The sequence below is a fragment of the Panthera onca genome, chromosome D4 (genome assembly GCF_046562875.1).
Source record: "Panthera onca isolate mPanOnc1 chromosome D4, mPanOnc1 haplotype 2, whole genome shotgun sequence".
Classification (NCBI taxonomy): domain Eukaryota; kingdom Metazoa; phylum Chordata; class Mammalia; order Carnivora; family Felidae; genus Panthera; species Panthera onca.
This window is the reverse complement of record NC_138351.1, coordinates 58,619,478-58,643,337: the sequence shown is the minus strand read 5'-3', so window position 1 is coordinate 58,643,337 and position 23,860 is coordinate 58,619,478. Positions and strand designations below refer to the sequence as shown.

Sequence of the window (23,860 nt, the reverse complement as noted above, 5' to 3'; positions counted from 1 at the left end):
GCCTAGTTTTGCCTGAAGCCGACCCGTCCTCTCTGGCTCTGGGAACCACTGCTGTAATGGGGTGGACGGGGTGGCCCGCCTGCTTCTTCTTTTTTTTTTTTTTAATTTTTTTTAATGTTTATTTTATTTTTGACAGAGAGAGACAGAGTATGAGCAGGGGAGGGTCAGAGAGAGAGGGAGACACAGAATCTGAAGCAGGCTCCAGGCTCCGAGCTGTCAGCACAGAGCCCGACGCGGGGCTCGAACTCACGGACCGCGAGATCATGACCTGAGTCGAAGTCGGACACTCAATGGACTGAGCCACCCAGGCGCCCCAACCCCCTCATTACACTCTGGCAGCTCTGCCCAAGTCATTGGGAGGACCTGGGGCTCACATTCCAGCAACACGTGAGTACAGCTCTAGGAAAACACCTGTCACCCCTCCCCAGGACACCTGTTTCCCCGCTGGCAGAGAAGCCGCTGATGTCTTTGAAAGAGGTTTCTGCCACCGTCTGATAAAAAGGAGTGCGTGTAAGGGCCTCCAGGTCTCGGCAGAGAGCACTAGGTGGGCTACGGGGTGCTGAAGGAGCCTGGAATAGCAGCAGGGGAGGGGGCTGCCCACGGGCTGTCACAGGAACACTCCTCAGGCCTTTGTTTTCCTGACCTTACCTGAGTCTCGGGTCACTCTGACATGGTCACGGTGCCTCAGGGGCTTTTCCTTCTCCCTAAGTCCCACCCACAAGTCTTTACGGTAAACGGTCTTACTTCACTCTCACCTGACCCCCGGGTCTCCCTCCTGACAGTGAGTCTATCCTGACCGGCTCAGACTGACACCCATGTGGAACCAGAGGCCCCTGTCTACACAGTGCCCCAGGCAGCTGACTAGTTTGCTTCCTGTCAACAGAAAGCAAGGCGGCTGGTCTGCTATGTCTCATTCGTTATGAATCTTCTTGTTCTTCTGAACCACCTGACTCCCCGTGGATCATGCTTCCTTTCTGAAACCCCGGGTTTTTCCTAATGACCTTCTCAGAGGCCTTGTCACGTGGCTTTCAACATTTCTATTTTTAGTTCTGGGCTCTGAGGGGGCATGAGAATGGAACATGAGAGAGAAAATGTCTCATGAAGGCTGAAGGTACACTGTGTGGAAGGGCAGCTTGGCCAGAGCTGCTCTGAGGGAGTTGATGAGTGCAGGGAGACAGGGAAAGGGACCAGAAAACAGCCCCCTGGCTGCCCTCATCCGGGGTGGGGGGCAGAAGATGAGTCAGGAAAAGCCTTGAAAAGGAGCCACACAAGGCCCCCCCGGTGCCACAGCCAAAGGAGGGTCAATGCGCCATCACGGGCTGCCGAAGGTGGACAAGGGTGCTGACTTTTCAGATGGCGGTTTCAGGAGAGCGGTGGGGCCTGAAGGCAGACTGGACAAGTTAAGGAAGAGCGGGTGGCTGGCGAGTGGAAACCCTAAGTGTAACCTGTTCTCACAATATTATGTCACGAGAGGAAGGAAGGAGATGCCCCCTCCCCCATGCAAAGTGGCTACAGTATCGAGAACTGGTTTGGGTTGATTGTGTTTGTTTTTGTCCTAGAGAGACACGTTGGTACACAGACAGGAAGGCCTGTCAGGAGAGGAGGGGACTGAAAAGGCAAAAGACCAGGGCGATGATTGAGCAAGCCCCAGTCCCAGTGAAGGAGGAGCCTTGGAAAATCAGACTGAGGTGAGAGTCTGTTGTGTTGAAGCAGCACGCACATCTGACAGTCAGACAAAGCCGGGTGGAGCTCTTGGCCTCGCATAGAGCTGGCATCTCCCAAACCACCCCCATATCCGAACCTTGGCATCTCAGCGCATGGACCTGGAGCCCCAAGCAATGTTTTGAGAAGGATGTAGGACCCTGAGGAAAAGATAAGAGGGTAAGTGTGGCTTGCTTACCCAGTCGCCGTGGCCCTGAGCCAATTTACTCTGCAACGGCCCCGAAAGAGGAACTGAAGGCAAAGAGAGAGAGAGGAACACACACACCCAGAAGATGGCCAAACCCACACAGCAGGCTTGAGTCGATTGTCCTTACCTATAAGGAAGACTTAGATGAGAAAGTAAGAACAAGATGCTCAGGCCTTCAAATAGACCTTCCAGCCCCCAGCCCTTTCAACTTCCCTCCGTTCCACTGCATCGCGGCAGTGGAAGGGCAAAAGAAAGCCTCCCGGGAGCGCCTGGCTGGTTCTGTCAGTAGAGCGTGCAACTCTTGATCTCAGGGTTGTGAGTTGGAGCCCCACATGGGGTGTCGTGATTCCTTTAAAAAATAATAATAATAAATAAACTTGAATGCAAGAAAGCCTCCCACCCAAGGCCTGGGATCGAGTGCACTCTGTCTGGGCTTCTTGGTAAACACATAACAGACCCTCCTAACCAGTGTGGCAAGTCATGGATCTTAGTCCCAGGAACAAGGGGGGTCTGGGGCCGACTGCCTCAGCATGGGTGCTTGAGAGCCTAGATTTGTGCCAGGCTGTTCTAACTCTACTATCTGCTAAATGAATGGCTATGTGTATTCATTATCATTTGTATTGGAAAAAAAATCTATTAACTGGCATGGTAATCCTATGGAAAGCATAAAAGTCACTCCATATCTTTTAAAGATCTGTGCGTTGGAAAAATATATAATTAGTCAGTTAAACCCATGATGTCACAAATATTATTCGCTAGTACAAGGTTAAGTAAAGAAAAAAAAAGAGTTGATTTAAAGTTGATTTCAGGAAAAATAAAAGTAAAACAATATTACAAGCAGATAGGGCAGTCATCAGACTGAGACACACGGTCTCTCCCATTGCCCTCCGCCCACGAGCGCCTGTGTCCCATTCTGCCCGGGGCCTGGGGAGAGGAAGGAGCTCACTGAGTGACACTCAGTGTCACTGAGTGTCAGGTGCTGGGTGTGCATTTTGCATAGAGGTCCCCTTCGACCTGGCAACAGTCTTCTGAATATTCTCCCTTCGGAAGTATCATCAACCTTAGAAAAGCCCAAGATCAAGCAACTACAAATGGCAGAGGCAGAATTCAAACACAGCTCTGGCTGACCCCTCCGCCTGGCTCCTTTTACTCTCTGCCAGGCACAGAGAAGAGGGTGAGTCAGTGTTTAGAAAACATTCAGCTTAGGGGAGGAAGCATGAGGGAGTTTCCTTGGGAGGTTCTCTGTCTCCACAAAGTCGTTGGTGAGGCCACTGTGGGGGATGTGATAAGAAATCACGCTGACTGAAACTTTCATCTTTAAATTTTTTTTTTTAACGTTTTTATTTATTTTTGAGACAGAGCGAGACAGAGCATGAACAGGGGAGGGTCAGAGAGAGGGAGACACAGAATCTGAAACAGGCTCCAGGCTCCGAGCTGTCAGCACAGAGCCCGACGCGGGGCTCGAACTCACGGACCGCGAGATCGTGACCTGAGCCGAAGTCGGCCGCTTAACCGACTGAGCCACCCAGGCGCCCCTGAAACTTTCATCTTGATATGATAGAAAATTAAAAGAAATACAAGCACTGGAAAAGGAAAGCCTTCAGTAGGTTTGCAACCACCCATGGCTCCTCATGCTGGGAACTACTTAGGGATTTACCTGTGGCAAGATACTTTTACACTCATCCCCATATTTGAAGGGCCTCAAAGTTTCACAGTCCCCCCTTCACAGGGATCTCTAGCTCCTTACTGCTTACAGTGCGGTCCGTTGGACCAGTATTAGGGTCATCAACCAACTCGGTTGGCTTGGGGCTGAGGGACAAGGGGACAAGGACATTTCAGCGCTAAAACTGGGATAGTCCTGGGACACATTGGTCACCCTGACCAGTAGCACCCGGAAGCTTGTTAGAAATGGGGAATCCTGGGCCTCATTCCACATCTACTGAATCAGAATCTGCACTTGAGCAAAATCACGTGCCTGTTCGGGTCTGAGAAGCAGTGTCACAGAAGGGATATTGGTGTAGTACATCTAGTGGTAGTCCCCTGGATTAGTCAGGGTTCTCCAGAGAAACAGAGCCGATACACAATATACGGATAGATACATATCTAAAGACGTTTATTTTCATGAATTGGATCACATGATCGTGGAGGCTTGGCAAGTCCAAAACCTCCCCAATGGGAGGGGCTGAGAGGCTGGAGACTCAGTAAAGAGTTGTTGTTTGAGTCCAAAGGCAGTTAGGCTGGAGGCCCAGGAAGAGCCAATATTGTAGATGAAGTCTAAAGGCCATCTGCTGGCAGAATTCCCTCCTGCTTGGTGGAAGTCAGCCTTTTGTTCCATTCAGACCTTCAACTGATCGGATGAGGCCCACCCACATCGTGGAAGACAGTCTGCTTTACTCAAAGTCCACTGATTTAAATGTAAATCTCATGCAAAAACACCCTCACAGAAATATCCAGAATAATTTTTGGCCACATATCTGGGCACCATGGCCCAGCCAGGCTGACACATGAAATTAACCATCACACCCCCTCAAAAGATATGTCCACGTCAAACCCTGGGAACCAGTGAGTAAGTGTTACCTTACTGATAAAAAAGAACCTTTGCAGGTGTAATTATGTATCTTGGGATGAGAACATCCTGGGTCCTCCGACATAAACCCTGAATCCAATGACAAGCATCCTTACGAAAGACGGAAGAAGAAAAGGTCATGTGAAGATGCACAAGAGGTGAGCGTGACGTGGCCACAGCCAAAGAAACCAAGGCACATCTACAGCCCCCAGAAGCTGGAAGAGGCAAAGGAATCTCCCCTCGAACCTCCGGAGGGGGCGTGGCCCTGCCGGCACCTCCATTTTGGACTCCTGACCTCCAGAACCATGAGGGAATACTTGTCGTCGTTTTAAGCCCCCAGTTTGTGGTAACTTGTTGGCTGCCATAGGAAACGAATGCCACCGGGAAATAGCCAGAGGCTCCCTCTCGCCCACCTCTCTGCTGTGGTCCATCACGTGCACACTTGCCCACCTGTGAGAAAAGGCTAGAAGCAGTCCTTCCCTCCTACTCCCGGCTTCTGCTACTTGGGTGGTTTGAGTCCAGGCCCCCATCCTACGTCAGGACCCTTCGCCTCTAGTGCCCTCGAACCTCCTGTCCACCCAGCCCTGCAAGCCTGCCCGCCTCAGGCCTCACAGACTGCCCGTCTCCTGGGACATAGTACGGATGGTGTCTTTCAGGCTCTCTGCTCGGCCTTGGGCCCCCACACTGTCACCGTCTCAAGTCAGCAAGCGTGTGTTGTGTGTCTGCTCCTGATGCCCCCAGAAGTCCTACCCTCCATAGGTTTACTGTCAGCTCAGTCATTTCCCACCCTCTCACCTCTCCGGAAACGCGGCCCGCGGCCACCAAGGCCCAGGAATCCACGAGGTGCCTGCTCCTCGGTCTCCATGGGTAAGAGCACACCCCACACCCCCGTGTGGGGCAGCGGGACCAATGGAACTGTAGAGCCTCTTTGGAATGTGCACTTCACCTGTTGGCCTTTGCTGAGGAAGAAGCCAGGTACCAAACGAAAGTAAGGCATGGGCTGACTTCCACCCATGGAGTCAGAGATTGTTCTTTCATGAAAACCTCAGACCCGATGCTCAGGCATGTTTGTATAAGAAAAGATAGGGAACAATGAGGGTATGTTTTCCAAACTAGAATAGTTAAAATTTACATAACCGTTACCACAGCCGCTGGAAAAATATAAAGGCAGGCCTCATTTCAAATCCTGCATCATGAAAAAAACTTCACACTGTAAAATCCACTCACTTCAATAATCAAGATATTTCATCAGTAGAGATTTGTATTTATCAATTTATTATACTCTTTGAGGATGGGAGAGCATACTCTCTCCACATCTGATTTTCTTTAAAAAAAAAAAATTCTCTTTTATATCTTTGATATAGTTGTCACTTTAAATAATCCAAAATGTGTTTAATTACTTAAAATTTTTGTTTAATGTTTTATTTATTTTTGAGAGACAAAGAGAGACAGAGCGTGAGCAGGGGAGGGGCAGAGAGAGAGGGAAACACAGAATCCGAAGCAGGCTCCAGGCTCTGAGCTGTCAGCACAGAGCCGGACGCGGGGCTCAAACCAGGAACTGTGAGATCATGACCTGAGCTGAAGTTGGACGCTCAACCGATTGAGCCACCCAGGCACCCCATGTTTATTTACTTTGGATCAATCAAATAATCTACGCTAGACATAAAATCATGAAGATTAAGACTGAACTGACCTTCAGCACCAAAGAGACCATTCTTGTCTTTCTCAGCATTTTTTTTTTTTTTTTAGCACTCTTACCCCCATTTATATCAGAAATCATGGGGGTAATTATAGCAGAAATTATCTCACTTTCATTGAACTCACTATTTACCTACTTGCTGAGTGTCTACTATGTGCCTGGCATTATACAAGATTTTGGAAGCACAAAGATGAAGAAAACGGCTGTGGCCAACCCTAAGGGAGTTTACAGTCTACCGGAAGTGCCATAGTATACCCCGAGCGGTGGTTCTCAAAGTATGGTCTGGGGACCCTGGGGAAGGGAGAGGGGCCCTGAGACACTTGCCAGGGCTGTGTGTGAAGCCCAAACTATACCCCTATATTCATAATAATGTAGCCTGTTCTCGTTACTTGCAGTAGTCATGTTCTATGAGGTGGCTGTGGATACTGAATCAGTGAATACTATTGCTCCCAAGGGAAATGTAAGGTTATGTTCCTGCACGTCTCTGGTCACAACGTTTTTGTCAATGGATCAATAGAAAACCTTGTTTTATGTGTGTTTATGTTTAAAGGCACCTTAACATGAGGGGATGGGAGGCTTATGGGCCATCTCTCCCCTCCCCAACTTCTCTGGGAGGATATCTTGACACGATTTCTTTTTTTTTTTTTTAAGCTTTATTTATTTATTTTGAGAGAGACAGAGACAGGGTGAGTGGAGGAGGGGCAGAGAGAGAGAGGGAGAGGATCCCAAGCAGTTTCCACACTGCCAGCACAGAGCCCGACGCCGGGCTCAAGCCCACGATACTCTGAGATCATGACCTGAGCCAAAACCGAGAGTGGGACACTTAACCGACTGAGCCACTCAGGCGCCCCTGGTGACATGATTTCTTAAGACCTTCTAGGTTCTGATGCGGTGAGGGGCCTTCTGCCTCAGTCCCCTCAAAATAGACCTTCAGAGCATTAAACTGCTCAGCTGCAGCCCAGAATGGGGTCTTCAAAAGCGGGTGTCCTACCTCTCTACAGAAGCAGCCAGCTGGCTTCTGTATTGTCCTTTCTGGTGTGTGGGACGAAGACCAGGGGAGCTGGCCCCCCAAAAGTGGCTTGTTGTATCTTTACCCAGTCGGGCTCATCCTCAGCCTTGTGTGTACTTGATAATCAGAGAGACCAAAGGGCAGATATAGGAGAGTTACTCTGTTCACAGCTGAGCCATCTGACTCGCAGACCCCAGCCTGCAAGCCAGCGACGAGAACATTCTTTCAGTTTTAGCCCTCACGGCTGAGCCTTCGTGACAGAGACTGGAAAAGGAGGGAGGGGAGAGGAGGACTTTTTTTCCCCGAGAGGTTTTAGGTAAGTGAAGAGGAACAGACTGGATGTGAGGAAATAGTTGGGAATGAAGTGTGGAGATTTAATGGAAGAGTGTTGCTGAGGGTTTTGTATACCCTTAGTCATTTTTGGCAAATGTAAGAAAAAAAAATTGAGTTATTTAAAAATCCTCTTTGGTGGCCTAGCTGGTTTCTCTGATTGCAACACTGCTTTTAAATTCAAACCATGGCTTGCTTCATAATCTGTCAACATATAATGGTTACCTAGGAATTTCTGTGCCTGGAGGGGGGGAGACTCGTGAGGCATGACACCCTTGAATGTCCCGATGAAATGGCAGAAGACAATTCTATTATTTTCTATATAAGTACAAATTCCTTAAGCTTTCTACATGTGGTGAAAACAGAGTGGGCGTAATACTTCAGCAGAATTTCCCAGTGGGAATGGTCCTGCCTTTTGGGACAGGAAAATTTCTTGTTGGGCAAGAGAGTTTCTGGCATTGACAAAAGTTCTCACCCAGTGAAAACCAAAAGCACCCACTCCCCCTTGTGACAGTGGAAAATAACACCCCTCCTCCACACACATTTTTTTAAGTTTATTTATTTATTTTGAGAGAGACAGAGAGAGGGAGAGAGTGTGTGCAAGCATGCACAGCGGAGGGGCAGAGACAGGGAGAGAGAGAATCCCAAGCAGGCTCCACACGGTCAGCGCGGAGCCCGACACGAGCCTCAATCCCATGAACCGTAAGATCATGACCTGAGCCCAAACCAAGAGTCAGATGCTTAACTGAATGAGCCACCCAGGCCCTCCCCGCTCCATTTAAAAAATATACCCCCTTGGGGATGGAACTGCATCCCTTGAGAACGACTGTGAGTCAAGAGTAGATGAGAAAGATGAGAACTTCAGGCACTGGGTTAGGTGCTAGGAGCGCAGTGAGAACAAGACAGACATGGCCTCTTTTATCAAAGAGCTTGAGAAATTTCATCAAAGAAATCTTTGATGAATTCTTTGATGAATTTCTGAGAAATTCAGCTCCAGCCTTCTTCTGCCTAACTGTGCCATATCATTTATTTCACTCCTATAGCCTCCCCATGTTGACGGGGCAGGGGAGAAGGGGGCCCATCTTATGAGGCATTCTTAGAGACCAAATGTTTGTGTCTCCCCCAAAACTCATATGTTGAAACCGCACCCCCCCAAACGTGATGGTAGGAGATGGGACCTTCGGGAGGTAGTTCGGATTAGATGAGATCGTGAGGGTGGGGCCCTCAGGGATTAGAAGAATTAGGACAGTGCTGGCTTTCACCAGAACGTAGCTATGTTGGTACCCTGAGCTCAGACTTTCAGTCCCAGAATTGTGAGAAGTACATTTCTGTTGTTTACAAACCAGTAAATTATTTAACTATAGACTAAAACTTCTTCCTGTAATTAACTATACAGTGAAGATAAAAATTTAAACTCCTGCAAAACATTTTATGTTGAGTAATTATGCTATTATAGGTCATTCATTCATTCATTCATCCATCCAAGCATTCTACAAATATTTATTGAGTACTTACTGTACTTCAGGCACTGGGTTCGGTGCTAGGAGCACAGTGAGAACAAGACAGACATGGCCTCTTTTCATCAAAGAGCTTTCAGTATACAGGGACAGGAAAAACTTAAAAATTAATTAAACCAATAAAAATCCCAGTTGGGTTTCTCATGAAACTTCACAGGTTGATCCTAAAATTTATATGGAAAAGCAAAAAAGAGAGGAAAAAGAATAGCCGAGTGTATCATAATACTAAAATAATTAAATAGTAAAGACTATATACCTGAATTTTATAAATCTATAATAGGTTTAAGTGAAGACTGGAAATCCTATTTGAATTGTGCTTTTTTGAATGTTACATTGCTTTGGAAATAAAATGTGATTTCGTGACTACAATAGTTATTGACATATGTGTACATAACTATCAAGTGTATAGAATATAGTTTAGATTTCTTTTTTACATACATGGGATCATACTATTCATATAGTTTTGATGTTCCTTTTTCTTTTCTTTCCTTTTCTTTTCAAGTAGGCTGCATGCCCGGTATAAAGCCTAATTTGGGGCTTGAACTCATGCCCCTGAGATAAAGACCTGAGCTGAGATCGAAAGTCTAATGCTTATCTGACTGAGCTACCCAGGCATCCCTGATACTCCTTTTTCATTTAACAGTGTGTCCTAGAAGTGTTCCACGTGTGTTCCTTTTTTTTTTTTTTCAGATTAATTAATTTATTTTTTAATTTACATCCAAGTTAGCATGTAGTGCAACAATGATTTCAGGAGTAGATTCCCTAATGCCCCTTACCCATTTAGCCCATCCCCCCTCCCACACCCCTCCAGTAACCCTCTGTTTGTTCTCCATATTTAAGAGTCTCTTATGTTTTGTTCCCCTCTCTGTTTTTATATTATTTTTGCTTCCCTTCCCTTATGTTCATCTGTTTTGTCTCTTAAAGTCCTCATATGAGTGAAGTCATATGATATTTGTCTTTCTCTGACTGACTAATTTCGTTTAGCATGATACCCTCTAGTTCCATCCACGTAGTCGCAAACGGCAAGATTTCATTCTTTTTGATTGCTGAGTAATACTCTATTGTATATGTATACCACATCTTCTTTATCCATTCATCCATCGATGGACATTTGGGCTCTTTCCATACTTTGGCTATTGTTGATAGCGCTGCTATAAACATGGGGGTGCATGTATCCCTTCGAAATAGCACACCTGTATCCCTTGGATAAATACCTAGTAGTGCAATTGTTGGGTCGTAGGGAAGTTCTATTTTTAATTTTTTGAGGAACCTCCATATTGTTTTCCAGAGTGGCTGCATTCCCATCAGCAGTGCAAAAGAGCTCCTCTTTCTCCTCACCCTCGCCAACATCTATTGTTGCCTGAGTTGTTAATGTTAGCCATTCTGACAGGTGTGAGGTGGTATCTCAATGTGATTTTGATTTGTATTTCCCTGATGATGAGTGATGTTGAGGATTTTTTCATGTGTTGGTTGGCCATCTGGATGTCTTCTTTGGAGAAGTGTCTATTCATGTCTTTGCCCATTTCTTCACTGGATTATTCATTTTTAAAAAATGTTTATTTATTTTTGAGACAGAGAGAGACAGAGCATGAACGGGGGAGGGTCAGAGAGAGAGGGAGACACAGAGGCAGAAGCAGGATCCAGGCTCTGAGCCGTCAGCACAGAGCCAGATGCAGGGCTCGAACTCACGGACCGCGAGATCATGACCTGAGCCGAAGTTGGACATTCAACCGACTGAGCCACCCAGGCGCCCCTGGATTATTCATTTTTTGGGTGTTGAGTTTGAGAAGTTCTTTATAGATTTTGGATACTAACCCTTTATCTGATATGTCATTTGCAAATATCTTCTCCCATTCTGTCAGTTGCCTTTTAGTTTTGCTGATTGTTTCCTTCACTGTGCAGACATACGTGTTCCTTTTAACAATTACATGGTATTTTATAGTATGGATATTCTACATTTATTTACCTAGTCTCTTATTAGAGTTATTTAGGGTATCTCCAGTTTATTTAAAAGGTACAATGATCATGATTGTACAAGTATCTTTGTATGCATTTGCAGGTACATAGGTGTAATAGATGAGTAGAAGTGGCAGTGATTAATCAAATAGTATATATATTAAAATTAAAAATACCACTAGATGATGAGGTGCTTAGGTAGCTCAGCTGGCTAATTGATGGACTTTTGGTTTCAGCTCAGGTCAAGATCTCATGGTTGGTGAGTTCGATCCCCTCGTCGTGCTCCGCGATGACAGCAAGGAGCCTGCTCGGAATTCTTTCTCTCCTCTCTCTGCCCCTCCCCTGCTCAAGCATGCACGCGTGCGCTCTCTCTCTCTCTCTCTCTCAAAATAAATAAATGAACTTTAAAAAAAATGGATAGATATTGCCAAATTGTTCCCCAGGAAGGATGCAACCATTTATACTCTTAGCAGAGAATGAAAGTTCTTGTTCTGCCAACATCATTGCCATCATTATATATTATCGAATCATTTTATTTCATTTTATTTTTTATTTTAGAGAGACCACACGAGTAGAGAAGAGGGGCAGAAGGAGAGAGAAAGAATCTTATGCAGGCTCCATGCTCAGCCCAGAGCCTGATGGGGTGCTCAATCCCAAGCCCTTGGAACCATGACTTGAGCTAAAATCAAGAGTTGAATGATCCACTAACTAAGCCACGTAGGTGTCCCCAAATCAATTTAGCTTTGGAAGATTTGATAGGCAAAAGATAATTACTCTGTCTTTTTTTTCATTTATGTTTCCCTGAGAACTAGTGAGGTTGAAGATCTTTTCAAGTATTTACTTGAATATTTGTGGGTTTTGTTAGTTTTTTTTTTAAGTTTTTTCAATTATTTTTATTCTTTTAATTTTATTTCGGAGAGAGAGAGAGTACAAGCACGGGAGAGGGGCAGAGGGAGAGAGAAGGAATCTTAAGTAGGGTCAACATGAAGCCTGACTTGGGGTCGGATCCCATGACCCTGGGATCACAACCTCAGACAAAATCAAGAGTTGGAAGCTTAACCGACTAAACCACTTAGGTACCCCATCAAATATTTACTGGAATATTTGTGTTTCTTCTTCTAAGAATTATCTGTGTTTCTACTCTTTTTTGTCTATTAGCCTTATTTTTAATCCCGTATTTATAGAAATTCTATATATTACAGTTAAGCATTGTCTATGGTATATGTTGCAGATGTGTTTTCTAGTCATTTACTATGAGGAGTTTTGAATTTCTGTTTAATAAAATCTGTTTTTGCTTATGAATACTGATTCTTTTTCATCCCATGGTTACAAAGATACTGCCCTGTGTTTTCTTTTAGTGCTTCCATAATGTAGGTCTTGAATCAGTCTGGATTTATTTCTGAGTATGGTATGGGGTAGGAATTCACTTCATTTTTTGTTCTTGTGGCTCTTTTATTGTGCCAGTACTATTTCTTTCTTTCTTTTTTTAATGTTTATTTTTGAGAGAGACAGGCAGTGTGAGCAGGGGAGGGGCAGAGAGAGAGGAAGATGCACAGAATCCGAAGCAGGCTCCAGGCTCTGAGCTGTCAGCACAAAGCCTGATGTGGGGCTCGAACTCATGAACCCCGAGATCATGACCTGAGCCAAAGTTGGATGATTAACCAACTGAGCCACCCAGGTGCTCCTCTTTCTGAATACTCTTTCATTTTCCCACTATTTAGAAATTCTGCCTTTACCATATGCTAAAATCCCATGAGTACACAGATAAATTTTTGGACTCTATCCTCTTTCATTAATTTATTAGATAAATAAATTCCCACTCCAGTACTGCATTGTTATAATTACTGTAAGTTTTATAGATTGTTTTCATATCTGTAAGTTCTTCACCTCATTTTTTTCTGCAAACTTTTTTTCATTATTTTTGTTGGCTGCACCGGCTTGCATTCCCACCAACAGTGCACAAGAGTTCGTTTATCTCCACATCCTCGCCAACACTTGCTATTTCTTGTGTTTTTGATTTTAGCCATTCTGACAGATGTGAGATATTGGATTGTGGTTTTGACTTGCATTTCCCTGATGATGAGTGATGTTGAGCATCTTTTCATGTGTCTATTGGCCACTGTATGTCTTTGGAAAAATGTCTACTGTTAGTGTCTCCTGCCCATTTTTAACTGGATTATTTGGATTCTTTTTTTTTTTTTTGGTGCTGTGTAAGTTCTTTCTATTTTTTGAATATTAACCCCTTATTGGATATAGCATTTGTAAACATTTTCTCCCATTCAGTAGGTTGCCTTTTTGTTTTATTGATAGTTTCCTTCACTGCACAAAAGCTTTCTACTTTGGTGTAGTCCCAACAGTTTAATTTTGCTTTTGTTTCCCTTGCCAAAGGAGACATATCTAGAAAAATGTTTCTATTGCCAATGTCGAAGAGATTACTCCCTATGTTTTCTTCTAGAAATTTTATGGTTTCAAGTTTCATATTTAGGTCCTTAATCCATTTTGAGTTTATTTTTGTGTGTGGTATAAGAAAGTGGTAGTTTCATTCTTTTGCTTGTAGCTGTCCAGTTTTCTAGCACTATTTGTTGAAGGACTACCTTTTCCCCATTGTTTATTCTTGCCTCCTTTGTCATAGATTAATTGACCATATAATCACGGGTTTATTTTTGGACTCTCTATTCTGTTCCATTGATTTATGTGTCTATTTTTCTGCCAATACATACTGTTGTGCTTACTACAGCTTTGTAGTGTATCTTGAAATCTGGGATTGTGTTGCTTACAGTTCTGTTCTTTTACATGATTGCTTTAGCTATTTGGGGTCTTTTGTGGTTCCATACAAATTTTAAGATTATTTGTTCTAGTTTTGTGAACAGTGGGTATTTTGATAGGCATTGCATTAAACGTGTAGATTGCCTCGGATAATATTGACATTGCAACAATATTTGTTCTTCCAACTCATGAGCATGGAAGGTCTTTCCATTTCTTTGCATTGTCTTGCATTTCTTTCATCAGTGTTACTATAGTTTTCAGAGTATAGGTCTTTCACCTCTTTTGTTAAGTTTATTTCTAGATATTTTTATTGTTTTTGGTTCAATTGTAAATGGGACTGTTTTCTTAATTTCACTTTCTGCTGCTTCATCATTAGTGTGTAGGAATGCAACACATTTCTTTTTTTTTAATTTTAAAAAAAATGTTTATTTATGTTTGAGAGAGAGAGAGAGTGGGGGGGAGGGGCAGAACAAGAGGGAGACACAGAATCTGAGGCAGGCTCCAGGCTCTGAGCTGTCAGCACAGAGCCCAACACGGGGCTCAAACTCACGACCCGTGAGATCGTGACCTGAGCCGAAGTCTGACGCTCAACCTACTGAGCCACCCAGGCACCCCGAATGCAACATATTTCTTACGGTGATTTTGTATCCTGCAACTTCACTGAATTCATTTACCAGTTCTAGTGGTTTTTGGTGGCATCTTCAGGATTTTCCATATATGGTATCATGTCATCTGCAAATAGTGAGAGCTTTACTTCTTCCTCACCAATTTGGATGCCTTTTATTTCTTTTTGTTGTCTGATTACTCTGACTAGAATTTTCAGTACTATGCTGAATAAAAGTGGTAAGAGTGGATATCCTTGTCTTGTTCCTGATCTTAGGGGGAAAGTTCTCTTGTTACCCACTGAGAATGATGTTAGCTGTGGGTCTTTCATATATGGCCTTTATTATGTTGAGCTATGTTCTCTCTAATCCTACTTTGTTGTGAGTTTTTCTTATGGTAGATATTGTACTTTGTCAAAGGCTTTTTCTGCATCTACTGAAATGGTTATATGGTTTTTATTCTTCCTCTTGTTAATGTGGTGTATCACATTGGTTGATTTGTGAATATTGAACCAGCCTTGCATCCTGGGAATAAATCCCACTCGATCATGGTGAATGATTTTTTTAATGTATCATTGGATTCAGTTTGCTAATATTTTGATGAGGACTTTTGCATCTGTGTTCATCTATAGTTTTCTTTTTTTGTAGCGTCTTCGTCTGGTTTTGCTATTAAGGTAATGCCAGCCTTGTAGAATGAATTTGGGACCTTTCCTTTCTCTCTATCTTTTGGAATCGTTTGGGAAGAAAAGGTATTAACTCTTCTTTAAATGTTTGGTAGAATTCATGTCTGAAGCCATCTGGTCATGGACTTTAGTTTGTTGATAGTTTTTTGATTACTAATTCTATTTCATTGCTAATTGATCTGTTTGAATTTTTGGTGTCTTCCTGATTCAGTTTTGGGAGGTTATATGTTTCTAGGGATTTCTGTATTTCTTCTAGATTTTCCAATTTGTTGGTGTATAATTTTTCATAATAGTCTCTCTAAAAAAGTTTTTTTTTTTAATAGTCTCTTATAATCTTTTGTAGTTCTGTGGTATTGGTTGTTATTTCTTCTCTTTCATTTCTGATCTTATTTGTTTGATTGGGAGTCTTTAAACCAATTTCTTTTTTTTTAATTTTTTTTTTTACATTTATTTAATTTTGAGAGACAGAGAGAGACAGAACACAAGTGGGGGAGGGGCAGAGAGAGAAGGAGACGCAGAATCCGAAGCAGGCTCCAGTCTCCGAGCTGACAGTACTGAGCCCGATGCGGGTCTCGAACTCACAAACCGTGAGATCATGACCTGAGCCGAAGTAGGAGGCTTAACCGACTGAGCCACCCAGGCGCCCTAAAACCAATTTCATTTTTGATTTGTGCTAGCTTGCACTGGTTCAGTAAATGTGCTAGCCTATGCTAGTGTATATGCTTCCCACTGTTCATTGTTTTTTAAAAAAAATTTTTTAAATGTTTATTTTTAAAATTTTTTAAATGTTTATTATCTTTGGGAGAGACAGAGACAGAGACAGAGAGCAAGCAGGGGAGGGCCAGAGAGAGAGGGAGACACAGAATTGGAAGCAGGCTCCAGGCTCTGTGCTGATGGCAGGGCTCGAACTCACAGACTGCGAGATCATGACCTGAGCTGAAGTCAGCCGCTTAACCGACTGAACCAACTAAAAATAAATGCTTATTTATTTTTGAGAGAGACAGAGTATGAGCAGGGGAAGGACAGAGAGAGAGGAAGACACAGAGTCTGAAGCAGGCTCCAGGCTCTGAGTTGTCAGCACAGAGTCTGACACGAGGCTCGAACTCACAAACCATGAGATCATGGCCTGAGCTGAAGTTGGAAGCCCAATTGGCTGAGCCACCCCGGCACCCCTGTTCATTGGTTTTAAAAACAGCGATATAAAGTATTCCAAAGTAGAATGTAAAGTTGTGTAGTAGATAAGGCTAGGCTGGTGATGTGTTCAAATGAACACACACCAATGAAATGGAAATAAGCAGATGATCAGCCTATACCCTTTGCCACCAATCTGGCTGCAAGGGTCCCTGAGCACCAAAAGTGCAAGGTACATCCTTGATAAAATGTTGCAATAATTTTCTATTCTAACTAGCTTAAATAAAATGTAACAGTACTGATTTTTCCTTCAATCTCATGAAACTAAGGATTCTAAATCTGTTGAGGTCTGTGACTATTAAAAACCTTGAAACCCTCCTTGAATTTTAGTTTAATGTTTCAATTAAATTTTTAAATTATTTTAGTTTTAATTTAACTTTAGTTTAAGTTCTTTGCTTTATTCCTTTGCTCAAGAAGTACATCAGTTGGGATTCTGATAGATTTTTGTTTCTACCTTCAATCAACTCAGAAGAAAATACTTTTTCTAGTGGAACCTAGAATCAAATGGTAGAGACAGAGAAGTAACAGACACTGACTGTTCTCATACTTTCAAGCTACTGTCCAGGAATACAGGAAGAATTTAGAATCTTTTTTTTTTTTTTTTTTTTTTTTTTTTTGGTCTTCCTTTTCAGAGAGGCGGGGCTCAAGATTTAGTCTGTAGTTCAGATGCCTATTAATGACTGTTCTGTGGCAGCTAAGCCAAGAGAACAAACAGCTGCCCTGTTCATTAATTTGAACAACACCAGGTCCAGAGCTTGTGCTACAAAGCTTTTTGCTCCGGGATGGAAATCAATGTGTACCCTCACTGGAAGTTATGTTTTCAAGGACCTCATGTAAGTAATTTGGCAATTCGATAGAGCTTCATCATGAAAATTGCAGTCAGAAAAAATGAGGACATTACAAGGAAGAAGAGGAGAGCTTTGGTTTTAAGTCTGTCCCAGCCATCTTTTTTTTTTTTTTTTTTTTTTCTAATGTCTTCTTTTTACTGCTAACTCAGGTTAGTCATTCTGTGGTTCCTATTTATTTCTCAGTTACTGTGCTGAAATCCCCAGTCTCCTTAGCATTTCTAAACTGAGCTGAAAATGAACTCTTTCCCTCAGATTCCTAATGTCTTCATCAGATAAAGTGGGTTTGCTTTTACTTTATGAAACTCTACTTCATAAATGCAGTTTATTTCCCAAAGTGTGATGTTTGTTGCAACTATTTTTACTTTCTCCTTTGTTTTTGGTACATGATGCATAGAGGGGCCCAGCTGATACTCCTTTCTCCCCCAATTATTTAACTTTTGACTAACCACATGGGGGAGAAGAGTGTGTTTACTCTGAGTTAATTAGTATCCAATGATAATGGAAATTACCATGTTTATCAAAATATATCTATGTCATATACTGTAGTATATTATAATGTAACTTATTTAACTTCAATTTTTTATTGAGGTGTATGGAAATCCAGATGTTTTAGGAATTATCATCACATTTCAATTTGGTGATTAAACAACAACAACAACAACAACAACAAAATATATATATATATATATTAGTTTGTTTTTAAGATCACATAGGGGCACCTGGATGATTGAGTCTGTAAAGCATGCGATTCTTGGTCTCAGGGCTGGGAATTCAAGCTCTACATTGGGTATAGAGATTACTTAAAAGAATAAAATATTAAAAAAAATAAAGATCATCTACAGTTAAGGAATGGTTTATGAGCAGTTTTCAATCAAATAACATCATTCTTGCAATTATTGTCAACACAGTCGACTTCCAGCTATGTATCATTAATGCCTAATTTCAATTTGCCTTCCTCACTGAGAATTTATTATCTTTATTTTTTTGTAGCAGTTGCACTTATGTTTAGGCTCAAGGTCAGATTTTCTGAGTTCTGAGTTGGAACTTCTTAGGTTTTTTTTTTTTTCTTCCCTGTCATGTCTTCAATGAAATCTAAGAAATGGTTGTCTTTAGTTACAAAGGTAATGGTTGTTCTGACTCCCATTTTTCATGGAACTGATTTTTTTTTTTGATGCACCTTGAAATTACCATTTCACCCATCTGCCTAATGTCTGGTGGTTCTACAACCACATCAACTCTGAAATACTGTATGTAGTTTCTAAGCTCCCTTTCAAGATACTCTTCCCCTTAATACTACACCCATATTTTCCAGTATTCCTCAACAAAACTTTTCTCCTGTCACACTAGTCTCCTTTACATATTATTGTCCCCCCCTTATTATGTTCAACCACACCATGCTCTCTTCTCGAAAGATGCCCGTCTAAAATGTAAAATTAATAGGATTTCATGACAGAGTGAATTTGAGAGCTAATGGGGCAGGAGTCGAAGAAGCCTCCCAGAAGTTACTGGGTGGAGGATGATACCCTTCACGGAGAATTAGAGTAGAGAAAGCCCAAGTTTATGGAGGAGAAGAGACTTTCTTTTGGGCAAGTGGATTTGAAGTGCCGGTGGAACACAGCCAAACGCAGATGTCCTGAAAGGAGTTGGTTATTTGGGTTTGGACTGAGAAGACCGGGCTGGAGGTTCACATTTAGCAAAAACTTAAAATGCTAGTTTGTGAGGCCATGTAGGTGGATGAGGTCACCTTAGGTGTATAGGGAAGTGAGATGAATGTAAGCTAAGAAGGGAATTCCATAGGGCTTTGGGGGTTAGCGGTTTGAGGAAGGCTAGCAGCCAGAGAGGTTGCGGGTGGGCAGGAAATCAGGTGTCATGGAAGCCTGGGAAGCACAAAGTTGGAAGAATGAGGCAGTGACCACAAGTGTAAAGAAGGGGTTAAGAGAAGGGCCGCCGAAGGGCAGAAAAGACTAAGGGCCCGGGCAATCGGAAAAAATGAGTGGGGAAAGAGGGAACTGGCCAGGAAAACACCACTGAATGTTTGACATAGCACACAACACACTGAAGTCTCTGGGTCTCCACAGAGTTTTATACCCTGATAATGTCTAAGAGTCTAATCCTCTAGGACTTAGAAAACTGTTATATGTAGAATATTAGAAAAAGCGAACTGAACCGGCCAGGAGTAAAAGTATAACAAACTGGGCTGGGCATCAGGGGCATTAAAAACGTCTGGCGAAACAGGTAGAACAAGAAATGTAGTTGGGTGCCTTGGGCTGAGAGTGTGCTGGGGGCGGTGTATTTCAAAATAGATTCGAATTTTGTTGGATGAATTATGCGTATCACAATAGGTATCTCTGACCCATATCATTCTCCAGGTCCCCAATCAAAGGAAAATGCCCTTTAGGCACTGTAAATTCAACATATCCAAATCAGAGATCCTATCTTATCACCGCCTCTAGCCCATCCCAGAACCTGTTCCTTCTCTGTTTCGGACGGCTCTGCTGGCCACCCAGCTGCTTGAAATAGAAACCTCAGTCGTTCTCTTACATCATCAGGCCTCCCATCTCCTCTCTGCCATCAAGTTCGGTCCGTGCTTTCTCCACATTCTTTTGATTCCATCCTCTTAATTCCCACACCACCACCTTAATTCGGGTCCTGAAATAGGATTCCTGACTGGTCCGCCTTCTTCTAGTCCTTCCCCCTCTTCCTGACCCATCTTCCACAATTGTAATTAAGCAAATCTGTTCACATCACTCCCCTGATTTACAAAACCTGCCCGTTCTAGCGAGGAGAAAGAAAGGCTGACCTCCTCAGCAAGACATCCTACAAGGCCCTCGCTGACCTGGCTTTACCCCATATCTTAGCTGCATCTCGTTGCTTTCTGCCTCCACATCCAGCGTATAACACCATTAAGTTTCCCCTGCTCTTCAACTCACCATGCTTTTTTACACTGAATCCCCTGTAAAGTCCGAGCATCGGTGCTGTACTAGTAAGATCATAAGCTTGGGTGCCGGAGGAGGGGAGATGGGGAAGTTGAATCCAAGTGACATGGACTAGCCATAGAGAAAGGAACAGGGATGGCAACGACTTTTTTTTTTTTTTTTAAGATTTTATTTCTTTCAAGTAATCTTTACACCCAACATAGGGCTCAAACTTACAACTCTAAGATCAAGAGTCACATGCTGTACCGACTGAGCCAGCCAGCTGACTGGCAATGACTCTTTGATAGGAGATAGGATCCCCCCATTTCACTCAATGCTTATTAGATTGTATTTCTTTTTTAAAATGTTTATTTCTTTATTTTGTGAGAGGGAGAAAGAGTGCGTGTATGGGTGCACCCACGAGTGGAGGAGGGGCAGAGAGAGAGGGAGAGAGAATCCCAAGAAGGCTTCATGTCATCACTGCACAGCCTGATGACTGTGAGATCATCTCACAGTCTCTTGAGCCTAAATCAAGAGTTGGACACCTAACTGACTGAGCCACCCAGGCGCCCCAGATTGTATTTCTTTTAAAAGGTTTTTTTTTTTAACGTTTATGTATTTTTGAGAGAGAGAGAGAAATAGCGCAAGGTGGGGAGGGGCAGAGAGAGGGAGACTCAGAATCTGAAGCAGGCTCCAGGCTCCGAGCTATAAGCACAGAGCCCGATGCGGGGCTTAAACTCACGAACCATGAGATCATGACCTGAGCTGAAGTCGGAAGCTCACCCAGGCACCCCCCAGATTGCATTTCTTACATAAGTCATGGTTCAAGGAACTATCAGGGAGACAAACATACCCAACAGAACAAACTTCAAGGAATTTCTGATCTGATGAGAAAAATAGGACATAGAGAGTGAGTAACTAAAGTGACCGATTTTCTTAGGTTCCTTATAAAAGATCAGATCCATTATTTTACAGTCATAAATATATACATTCAGAGATACCAGGTAATTAAGTGTGAAATGAGTAATCAAGACAAATGCTACAGGCATTTAGAAGAAGAAGAGACTATTTTGGGATAGGGTGTTCCGATTAGGTTTTATTTATTTTTTTTATTTTTTTTTAATTTGTTTTTTTTTTTTTAAGTTTATTTATTTTTGACAGAGACAGAGTGTGAGCATGAGCAGGGGAGGGGCAGAGAGAGAGGGAGACACAGAATCCGAAACAGGCTCCAGGCTCCAAGCTGTCCGCACAGAGCCCGACGCGGGGCTCGAACTCACGAACTGCGAGATCATGACCTGGGCCGAAGTCGGATGCCTAACCAACCGAGCCACCCAGGCGCCCCGCGATTAGGTTTTAAAACAGAGATAGGACCTGAAGCATGAGTAGGCATGTAAGTAGCAGGAGAGATGATGGCCTTCTCATTGTGGGCAATGACACAAAGTGAGGCAGAGAAGGATCTGTTCAGGACAAAAGGATTTGGGTAGGACAAAATGTGGGTGACAGGAAGAGGTCAGGGTGTCATTCTGGGGGACCTTCAAAGCCAAAGTTGATGTCCTAGGCATACCTTGCCTAGCAGGGAATGGGAGCCACTGAAGTTTTTCTTAAGCAAAGAAATGACTTCATGAAAGCAGTCCTTTAAGGGGGGATTGACCAGGCGGTAATGTGCAGGACAGATTACAAAAGCAAGGGAACACAGGCTGGGTGAGCAGGTAGAGGCACAGTAATTTAGGTCTAAGATGCCATGTTTTCCTAATTCCAAGACACTATTGACATAACAGAGTTTGTAATAAAAATAATTCTACGTGAAATGCACACATTGATTATAAGATAAATCTTGATTTTAGGTATGAAACATCATAAAAATGTAGGCAATTTGGAATTAAGGAAATAAGGGCACCTAGGTGGCTCAGTCAGTTAAGCATCAGACTCTTAATTTCTGCTCAGGTCGTGATCTCACAGATCATGGGATCGGGCCCCATGTTGGGCTCTGTGCTGGGCGTGAAGCCTGCTTGGGATTCTCTCTCTCCCTCTCTCTCTTGGCCCTTCCCCTGCTCTCTCTCTCTCAAAAAAGAAAAAAGAATTAAGGAAATAACAGGATGAACTAAGATAGTGATAGTAGGAATAGGAAGGAAAGAGTAGCTGCAAAAAAAAAAGGGGGGGGTGCCTGGGTGTCTCAGTTGGTTAAGCATCTGACTCTTGATCTTGGTTCAGGTCATGATCTCACAGTTTGTAAGAATGAGCCCCATGTGGGCTCTACGCAGACAGCATGGAACCTGTTTGAGATTCTCTCTCTCTCTCTCTCTCTCTCTCTCTCTCTCTCTCTTCCTCTGCCTTCCCCCCCACCCCGCACACACAAACACCCATGCTTGCTGTCTCTCTCTCTCTCTCTCTCTCAAGATAAATAAATAAACTTTAAAAAACAAATCCAAAACCATTTTGAAGAAGTTGAGACACTGGATGTTAAAAGTCAGAGAGAAGATTACAATGACACTGTGCTTTTGAGTCTGAATGCAAGTGGCAAGTTGGTACCATTAAAAGACATGGGGAAGTCAAGAGGAAAAATAATGAACCAAATTTTATATATTGAGTTTGAGGTAAGGAAATATCTAGCAGGCAATTGGGACGTGGGCCTAGAACTAGGAAGAAAGGTCAGGCTAGAGTGTGCATCCACGGAATTATCTACACAGAAGTCAAAATGAAGACTTGAAAGTGAATAAAACTGAAGGATGGAGTATGTAGAGGACAGGGGGCAGAGGTGTAACCCTTAGGAAATACCCACGTTTGGAGACAGGAAGCAGGGCAGGGAAGAAACACAGAATGATATTAAAGGTTGGATTGGATTCCTTCCAGGATAGGGGCATGAAAGTCATGAGAAGGGAAAGGTTGAGGCTTTATGTTCATGCTTAGGATTTATAGACTTTAATGATGTGTACTTGGATGTGTCTCAAGCATTCACACAAGTATGAAGAAGCCCACTTCAGTCCAACGGAATGTCCATGTGGGACCCACCTTCATCCTTAGCTGTAGGCTCACTACCAGGTGGGGGCTATTCCTCAGCTCCAGGGGGTTTGGACCAGTATCTTGGCTGGTTCCTCAGCCTATGCTGAGAAATCATGAAGTTTCCCCAAAGGCTTGTTGCTGGTATTGAGTGCTGTTGATTTTAGCCAGCTCCTTTTAGGTCCAAAAGAATATCCTTCTCTCAGAACTCTTTAATAAGCAGGTATTTTAGAACATAATTTTGTTGACCTAACTTTTTATAACAGAGCCAAAGTTAAAGACAAACTAGTTTTTAACACTTTTCCAGTTCTTCTGGAATAGCTGTGCAAATTAAACTTTGTGAACTCCGATTGGTCAGGGATGGCTGAGCTGTTGCTGGCTTACCACATTCCCTGAGCAGACAAATAAGAAAATTATTTGCTGGTTTGAAATATGATCCTTTCATCGCTCATAAAGAAAGATACATTTAGGGCACCTGAGTGGCTCAGTCGGTTGAGCATCCGACTTTGGCTCAGGTCATGATCTCACAGTTTGTGAGTTTGAGCCCCAAACCAGGCTCTCTGCTATCAGCGCAGAACCCCGCTTCGGATCCTCTATCCCCTCTCTCTCTGCCCCTCCCCTCCTCGTGCACTCTGTCTCTACTCTCCCTCTCTCAAAAATAAGTATTAAAAAAAATAAAGATAGACTTAAAGATCTCCAAAAAGGGCAACAGTTCACAAAAGCAAACACATGGTCATTGCATTTATTTGTACTTTTCTTCTATAATTGGGAAAACTGGCCCAGGGATGGCTCACAACCACAGGTGCTCTAAAAAGCTGATTGGCTGACATAATACACTGATTAGCCACTGGGGATATGAATAGTGATTAAAT

At 43.1% G+C, this 23,860-nt stretch overlaps 1 protein-coding gene across 2 annotated transcripts in view; it reads left to right on the top strand.

Annotated features, from left to right (window-relative positions):
- The first annotated feature begins 216 nt into the window (after positions 1-216).
- The window catches only part of GNE (glucosamine (UDP-N-acetyl)-2-epimerase/N-acetylmannosamine kinase), a 70,430-nt gene continuing 46,786 nt past the window's right edge, over positions 217-23,860 (top strand). The window contains exons 1-2 of one of the 2 annotated variants that reach the window (XM_078436684.2): positions 217-387; positions 1,560-1,881. The gene's annotated coding sequence lies outside the window, so the exon portion shown is untranslated. The remainder of the gene's footprint in view (positions 388-1,559; positions 1,882-23,860) is intronic. The other variant, XM_078436682.2, reaches the window with a different exon arrangement.